The following is an 8,534-nucleotide window of genomic DNA, read 5'->3' on the forward strand; positions in this document are numbered from 1 at the left end:
GCGACGCGCCCCGTCCGTTCCCCACCAGGGGCTCTGCCGGTGTCGGCCATGGGCGCGGGTACACACCAGGCGCCTAATGAGCGCTGAGACGGGCGAGGGTCCCGGCAGGCGGGGTGACCCCGGCCAGGCCTGCGTAGCGCCCTGTCTGCGCTGTGTCCTGGGACCTCGGTCACCGCGCAGGGCGGGACACCGAGGCCTCGCGGCCAAGCGACTCGCCGCGGTCGCCGGGCTGCGAACGGTGGAGCCGGGACTCGGAGCAGGACACGAGCTCCAGAGCAGGGGATGACAGGTCTGAGCCGCAGGGGCTGGGAGGAAGGCCGCGCTGCTGTCCTGGGGCTGGGCAGCCTCCGCATTGCACAGCGCACACCGCTCTAGCCTTAAGCCTGGAGGGGACACCAGGAGATGAGGCTTCTCGCTCAGCCTGCTCTCTACAGCCACAGGCAAAGGCCAGGAAGGCCCGGGTGCGGGAGCTGGCTCCAGCTCGGGTGCTGGCTTAGAGGGGGCAGGAGCTGGTAATAAATTCAACTCAAATTTTCATTGCCTTTGCAAAGCCAGAAAACACCCCAGGGCTCCTAAGAAAAGCCCCAGCCCAGGACCCCAGGACACCTTGCAACTGGGCTGCAACTGCGTGGTCTGAGGCTCCTCCCTGTGTGGCCCCACCGGCAGGCTGGGTTCTAGCTCTGGTGTTGGGGCTGGAGCTGGCACCAGAGCAGGCTCCACCTCCAGAGATGGTGCAGGCTCTGTCCTAGCACTGACATGGTTGTTGGAGACAAGCTGGCTCTGCCCCGGGGACTGATGTTCTGGAGCTGCCTCTAGCTGTGTTGCTGTTGCTAGTCTTTGCCCTGGGAAAAGTGTCAAAGCTGGTCCTAGCTCTGGATGTGGTGCTAGAGCTGGTTCCTGATTGGATTTTGCTCTAGAGCTGGCAGGAACGCTGGCTGTCGTTCTGAAGCTGGTGCAGGAGCTGGTGCAGGTCTGAGATGGCTGTAGCTCTGGAGCTGCCTCTAATTCTGGTTCTGGTTGTGCAATCAGTCATCGCTTTATATCTGGTGCCAGCTCTGGCTCTGGAGGTGGTGCTGTAGCTGGCCCTTCCTCTGAACCTGGCACTGGCTTGAGGTCTACACCTGGAACTTGCTTAAACCCTGGAACTGATTTTGGAGCCGGTGCCCGAGCAGTCACCAGAGGTGGCACCGGATTTGGTGATAGAGCTGCCTCTGTTTCTGGAGTAGGTGGTAGAGCTGGTGCGGCAGCTGGAGTGAGATCTGGAGTTGTGCTGGCTGTGGCCATAGTTCTTGAGCTGGTACAGGAACCCGCACTGGTGTGAGCCGCGGTGCTGAAGCTGGTCCTGTAGCTGATGCTGGCCCTGGCCCTTTTTCTGAAGCTGATGCTGATATTTGGCCCTAACCATGCAAATGGTTTTAGAGCTGGTCCTGGCTAGAGGGCGGATGCTGGAGCTATACTGGAGCCGGCACAGAAGTGGCCAGAGCTGCCCCTGTCTCTGGTTGTGCTGCTGGAGCTGCTGCTGGAGCTGGCTCTGATCCTGGAACTAGCACCCGAGTCGTAGCCGGAGCTGGCTCTACCTTCTGAGCTGGTGCAGGAGTTGGCTGTAGCTCTGTAGCTAGTGAAAGCTCTAGCTGTGGAGAGAAGGCAAGAGACATCTCCTCCTTCAGAGATACTGAGTCCACTGCACCCTGACCCAGCACTTGCTCCGTGCTGGGGGGCAGATCTGCCAAACACTTACTGAAACCAGTATGCATAGCCCTGGAGCAGACCATGACCTGCTGAGACCCAGGAGAGGACCTGAGCCCCAGCACCTGAGAGGGGAGCTGCCCCATGGCAGGGGTACTTAGAAGGTGGAGATGTCACATCCCCTGCCCTGGGTCACATGACAGAGGTCAGACGGTAGGTAGATGGCACTTCTGTGCAGAAAGTCAGCCCCGGCTGGGTGCGATGGCTCACGCCTGTAAGGCCAACACTTTGGGAGGCTGAGGCGGGCGGATCACCTGAGGTCAGGAGTTCATGACCATCCTGGCCAACGTGGTGAAACCCCGTCTCTACTAAAAATACAAAAATTAGCCGGGCATAATGGCGCACGCCTGTAATCCCAGCTACTCGGGAGGCTGAGGTGGGAGAATGGCATGAACCCAGGAAGCGGAGTTTGCGGTGAGCGGAAATCGAGCCTCTGCACTCCAGCCTGGGTGACAGAGTGAGACTACCTCTCAAAAAAAAAAATCTGGAGAAGATGGTGGTGATGGTCGCACAACAATGTGAATGTACTTAATGCCACTGGAGTGTGCACTTAAAAATGGTTAGGGCAGGCCGGGTGCAGTGGCTCATGTCTATAATCCCAGCACTTTGGGAGGCCGAAGTGGGCGGATCACCTGAGGTTGGGAGTTGGAGACCATCCTGATCAACGTGGAGAAACGCCATCTCTACTAAAAATACAAAATTAGCCAAGCGTGGTGGTGCATGCCTGTAATCCCAGCTACTGGGGAGCTGAGGCAGGAGAATCGCTTGAACCCAGGAAGCAGAGGTTGTGGTGAGCTGAGATCGAGCCATTGCACTCCAGCCTGGGGAACAGAGTGAGATTCTGTCTCAAAAAAAAAAGGTTAGGGCCAGGCCGGGTGTGGTGGCTCACGCCTGTAATCCCAGTCCTTTGAGAGCTCAAGGTGGGCAGATTGCTTGAGGCCAGGAGTTCCAGACCAGCCTGGGCAACATGGTGAAAATTAGCTGGACAAAATTAGCCAGGCATAGTCTGTAATCCTAGCTACTCAGGTGGCTGAGGGGGGAGGATCCCTTGAGCCCAGGAGTTTGAGGCTGCAGTGACCTGTGATTGTGCCACTGCACTCCAGCCCAGATAACGGAGAGAGAACCTGTCTTTAAAAAAAAAAAAAAAAAGGTTAAAATGGTGAATTTTATGTTCTGTATCTTTTACTGCAATAAAAACATTAAGGAAATTATTTATTTACTGCCTTAGTTTATTTGTGCTGCTATAACAAAATACCTGGGACCAGGTAAATCATAAAGAACAGAACAGTTCTGGAGGCTGGGAGGTCTGGGAACAAGGTGAGTGTCTGGCATCTGGTAAGGGCCTTCTTGCTGTGTCCTGTAGCAGCAGAGCAGCCTAGCAGGATGCTGCTTCAGAAGGGCCTTCATCTCATTCATGCAGGAGGAGCCCTCAACAAGGCCAGTGTCTGCATCTGGTAAGGGCCTTCTTGCCCTGTCCCGTAGCAGCAGAGCAGCCTAGCAGGAGGCTGGATGCTGCTTCAGAAGGGCCTTCATCCCATTCGCGCGGGAGGAGACTTCATGGCCTAATCGCCTCTTCAAAGGCCCCACCTCTTGATACGTTCACACTGGCAACATCTGAATTTTGGAGAGGACACATTCAAACCACAGCACTTACCATTCGAAACAAAATAGAAGCCCACCAGGTGCAGCGGCTCACGCCTGTAACCCCAGAACTTTGGGAGTCCGAGGTGGGTGGATCACCTGAGGTTGGGAGTTCAAGACCAGCCTGGCCAATATGGTGAAACCCCATCTTTACAAAAATACAAAAATTAGCCAGGCATGATAGCGGGTGCCTATAATCCCAGCTACGCAGGAGGCTGAGGTGGGAGAATCGCTTGAACCCGGGAGGCGGAGGTTGCAGTGAGCTGAGATTGTGCCACTGCACTCTGGCCTAGGTGACAGAGTGAGACACCATCTCAAAAATTTTTTTAAAAAATTTAAAAACCCAACCAAACAGGCCTGGCGCAGTGGCTCACGCCTGTAATCCCAGCACTTTGGGAGGCCAAGGCAGGTGGACCACCTGAGGTCAGGAGTTCGAGACCAGCCTGGCCAACATGGTGAAACCCCATTTCTACTAAAAATGCAAAAATCAGCTGGGCATGACGGTGCGTGCCTATAATCCCAGCTACTCAGGAGGCTGAGGCAGGAGAATGACTTGAACCTGGGAGGCAGAGGTTGCAGTGAGCGGAGATTGTGCCACTGCACTCCAGCCTGGGCGACAGACTGAGACTCCCTCTCAAAAAAAAAAAAAACAAGAGCAACAGCAACAGACAGCCTGCAGTCCCAGAACACCCACACTCTCTCACTCTCTGTGACGACTCAGAATTTCTTCCAGACTTAATGGATCGCCATTCTGGATAAAAAAATCAACTAAACATGGACGCCTTCCCCTCCCTGCTTCGGCTGCCTCGTGGACACACAGGTTCACACCAAGGTCATTACCAAGGGTTTGCATCCCCCCGCAAGCTGTCCCCCCTAGCCACACCCCTGAGGGTTGGGACATCCTGGAATTGCTTTGTTGATTGGCACTGATGGGGAGGGCTTTGAAGGGGCCGTGTGAACATCCTTCAGGTCGAGGCCTGGGCGAAGCTGGCCCTGAGGCTGGAAGACATTCCTGGAGAAAATGCAGGGGCTCCTGGCCGATACACGAAGTCCACGTGCAGAGGGCCGTGAAGTGGGCGGTGGGTGTGGGAGTGGGAAGGTGGAGGCGTCACACCCCTGCCCCAGGTCACGTGACAGAGGTGGAAGGGTGAGTACAAGTCAGAGTACCCAGTGGAGCCCTGCAGGGCTGCTGGCGAGTGCTGCTGGGGCTGCAGAGTGTGTGAAGCCAGGCACCCCAGGACGTTTTGGGCATGAGCAGGGATCAGGCCCCCATGGGGAAGGGGAGAGTGCTGGGGAGGTCTGACCCTGGTGGGGGCAGATTGGGGGAAGGTGACTGTGCAGTGCTGAACACTGTCCACGAAATGTCATTCCACCTGAACCTGTGAGCATGACCATGTGTGGAACAGCGTGTCCGGGTGCAGCGGCTCACACCTGTAACCCCAGCACTTTGGGAAATCAAGCTGGGAGGAGAGCTTGAGCCCAGGAGTTCGAGACCAGCCCAGGCAACATAGATAGACCCTGGCTCTACAAAAAATAGAAACAAATTAGCTGGGTGTCATGCCACACACTCATCCCAGCTACTCGGGAGGCTGAGATAGGAGGATCGCTTGAGCCCAGGAGGTCGAGGCTGGAGTGAACCATGATTGTGCCACAGCCCTCCAGCCTGGGCGACAGAGTGAGACCCTGTCTCAAAAAAACAAATCGAAAGACAAAATAAGGTCCTAGATCCAATGACTGCTGAGAAGAGCGGGGCTGGCCACAAGAGACAAGGCCTCGGGAGGGCAGGGGCAGTGATGGGAGAGGCAGCCCCAGCCCCAGAACACCCAGACCTACCAGCACCGCCCGCGGCTGGAAGAGACAGGAAAGAGCCTCCTTCAGTGCCTTCGGAGGAGTGTGGCCCTGCAGCACCTGGGTCTGGACTTGGAGTCTCTAGAACTGAGAACGAGCTTCTGATACCCCCAGTTTGCAGTACTGGGGCATGCCAGGACCTCCCACAGCCGGTGGCCGTTCACGGTGCAGGCCTGATCGGGGGCTGCAGACACACTCAGCCTGACCCCACGGTCCACCTGGTTTTCGTCACCTGGAGGTTGGCCCTTCCTATCTGTAGGGTCCAGCCCCACAGGGTCGGTGGGTTTTTCTCCCCGTGTGCGGAGACGAGAAATTGTAGAAGTAAAGACACAAGACAAAGAGATAAAAGAAAAGACAGCTGGGCCCGGGGGACCATTACCACAAAGACGCGGAGACCTGTAGTGGCCCCAAATGCCAGGCTGTGCTGATATTTCTTGGATACAAGACAAAGGGGCAGGATAAGGAGAGTGAGCCATCTCCAATCATAGGTAAGGCCACGTGGGTCACGTGTCCACTGGACAGGGGGCCCTTCCCTGCCTGGCAGCCTAGGCAGAGAGAGAGAGACAGAGAGAGAGACAGCTTACGCCATTATTTCTGCATATCAGAGACTTTCAGTACTTTCACTAATTTGCTACTGCTATCTAAAAGGCAGAGCCGGGTGTACAGGATGGAACATGAAGGCGGACTAGGAGAGTGACCACTGAAGCACAGCATCACAGGGAGACGGTTAGGCCTCCAGATAACTGCGGGCGGGACTGACTGATGTCAGGCCCTCCACAAGAGGTGGAGGAGCAGAGTCTTCTCTAAACTGCCCCGGGGAAAAGGAGACTCCCTTTCCCTGTCTGCTAAGTAGCAGGTGTTTTTTCTTGGCACTGACGCTACCTCTAGACCACGGTCCACTTGGCAACAGGCATCTTCCCAGGCCCTGGCGTTACCGCTAGACCAAGGAGCCCTCTGGTGGCCCTGTCTGGGCATAACAGAAGGCTCACACTCCTGTCTTCTGGTCACACCTCACTATGTCCCCTCAGCTCCTATCTCTGTATGGCCTGGTTTTTCTAGGTTGTGATTATAGAGTGAGGATTATTATAATATTGGAATAAAGAGTAATTGCTATAAACTAATGATTAATTATATTCATATATAATATGTCTATGATCTAGATCTAGCATAACTCTTGTTTGACATATATATATATTTTTTATTTTATTTTATTTTATTTTTTTGAGACGGAGTCTCGCTCTGTCGCCCAGGCTGGAGTGCAGTGGCGCATTCTCGGCTCACTCCAAGCTCCGCCTCCTGGGTTCACACCATTCTCCTGCCTCAGCCTCTCCGAGTAGCTGGGACTATAGGCGCCCGCCACCACGCCTGGCTAACTTTTTGTATTTTTAGTAGAGACGGGGTTTCACCGTGGTCTCGATCTCCTGACCTCGTGATCCGCTCGCCTCGGCCTCCCAAAGTGCTGGGATTACAAGCGTGAGCCACCGCGCCCGGCCGATATATTTTATTAAACTGGAACAGCTCGTGCCCTCAGTCTCTTGCCTCGGCACCTAGATGGCTTGCCACCCACACTTACCCAGTTCTTTGAAACTGTTAGGGCTTTTGCTCAACAGAAAGGAGAAAGATGACCCAGCCACGTGCAGCAGTGAAAAAGCCGTCAGCCCCAGTTGGTGACTCTGGGTCTTTAAACACCTTCCATGGGGCCACACAGGTGCCCAGCCCCATGCCAGAACCTTTGGGAATTGCAGACTCTGACCAAAACTGTTGGGCTTTCATAAGAGCCTCAGGCCACTCCCTGCCGTCTTTCGTCCCCGACCTGGACCTCAGAGGCCCAGTGGAGTGACCATTGTAACTCCAGGACAGGACTGCACAGGGCCCTCGGGAGGTGGGGGGTGTCCAGGAGCACTGGCCAGCCCCATCGGCCCGGCCACAGCTGTCTCTGCTGCCAGCCAGCAAGGATGTCCACAGGCTGTGGGCTCACCTGGGGGCTCATCTGTAGCAGACACACCTATGGGCTCCCCTGGATTTTGTTTGTTTGTTTGTTTGTTTTTTGAGACAGAGCCTCTCTGTGTCACCCAGGCTGGAGTGCAGTGGCACGATCTCGGCTCATTGCAGCCTCCACCTCCTGGGTTCAAGCGATTCTCCTGCCTCAGCCTCCCAAGTAGCTGAGATTACAGGCATGTACCACGACGCCCGGCTAATTTTTGTATTTTTGGTAGAGAGGAGGTTTCACCGTGTTGGCCAGGCTGGTCTCGAACTCCTGACCTCAGGTGATACACCTCTGTGCCTCCTTCTCAAAGTGCTGGGATTACAGGCGTGAGCCATGGTGCCCGGCCTCCCCTGGATTCTTGTTCTCATCTTCCTCCAGAGAGAACCCTGGCCATGCCACTGCCTCTGAAATAGGGGTCAGGGAAATGGTGTTATCCGGGAAGCAGCTGAGGCTATGGTGTCTCTGAGGCTCATTCCAGGGCCACGGAGTGGCCTAACCCACAGGGCTGTGTGTGATGAAAGGGCGTCATAGACCGCACGGGCCCTGCGGAGGGTGGCGGCTGGTACCCACAGAACGCGAGCAATTCTGACCCACTAAGTGGCACGCTGCGGAGGGAGGTGCACTGGCACGGGTGGTGTGTATGCGTCTAACCCTGCCTGCTGCCCCTCCCTCCCTGCCCGTGGGACCCCCAAGTGGTCCCCTCTCCCCATTCTCCCAGCTCCTTCCCTTCTTCCTTCTTCTCCTCCCCACTGACAGGATTGAGTTGTGGAGATGGCTGCTTCCCTGGACCCAGAGAAGGGGGGCGCAGAGCCCGAGCCCCCGGGACAGAGCCACTGCCCTCACCCTGGTGAATGGGTGGTTCAGAGGCCCACACTCGGGGTTCTCAAGGCCCACACTCGGGGTTCTCAAGGCCAGACAGCAGTTTGGGGCGCCTGCTCAGCTGGTGTCCTGCCTCTGCAGCCAGCCTGCATGAGGGAGCAGAGACATCGGAGGGGGGCCGGGGGGCCTGGGCCCACCTCTCCATGACTGTGTCTTGGCCTGGGATTCTGGAAGAAGTAGTCATGTCTCTGCCACTCTTTAATGTTTTTTGAGACAGGGTCTGCTCTGTCACCCAGGCTGGAGTGCAGTGGCGCAATCGGGTCACAGCAGCCTTGACCTCCTGGGCTCAAGCCATCCTCCCTCCTCAGCCTCCCGAGGAGCAGTCACCATGAGTGCGCACACCACACCTGCTACATCTAAATCCTGGAGTTAGTTTCTTTCTTTCTTTCTTTCTTTCTTTCTTTCTTTCTTTCTTTCTTTCTTTCTTTCTTTC

Source organism: Hylobates moloch, unplaced genomic scaffold (assembly GCF_009828535.3).
Source record: "Hylobates moloch isolate HMO894 unplaced genomic scaffold, HMol_V3 SCAFFOLD_10, whole genome shotgun sequence".
NCBI lineage: Eukaryota > Metazoa > Chordata > Mammalia > Primates > Hylobatidae > Hylobates > Hylobates moloch.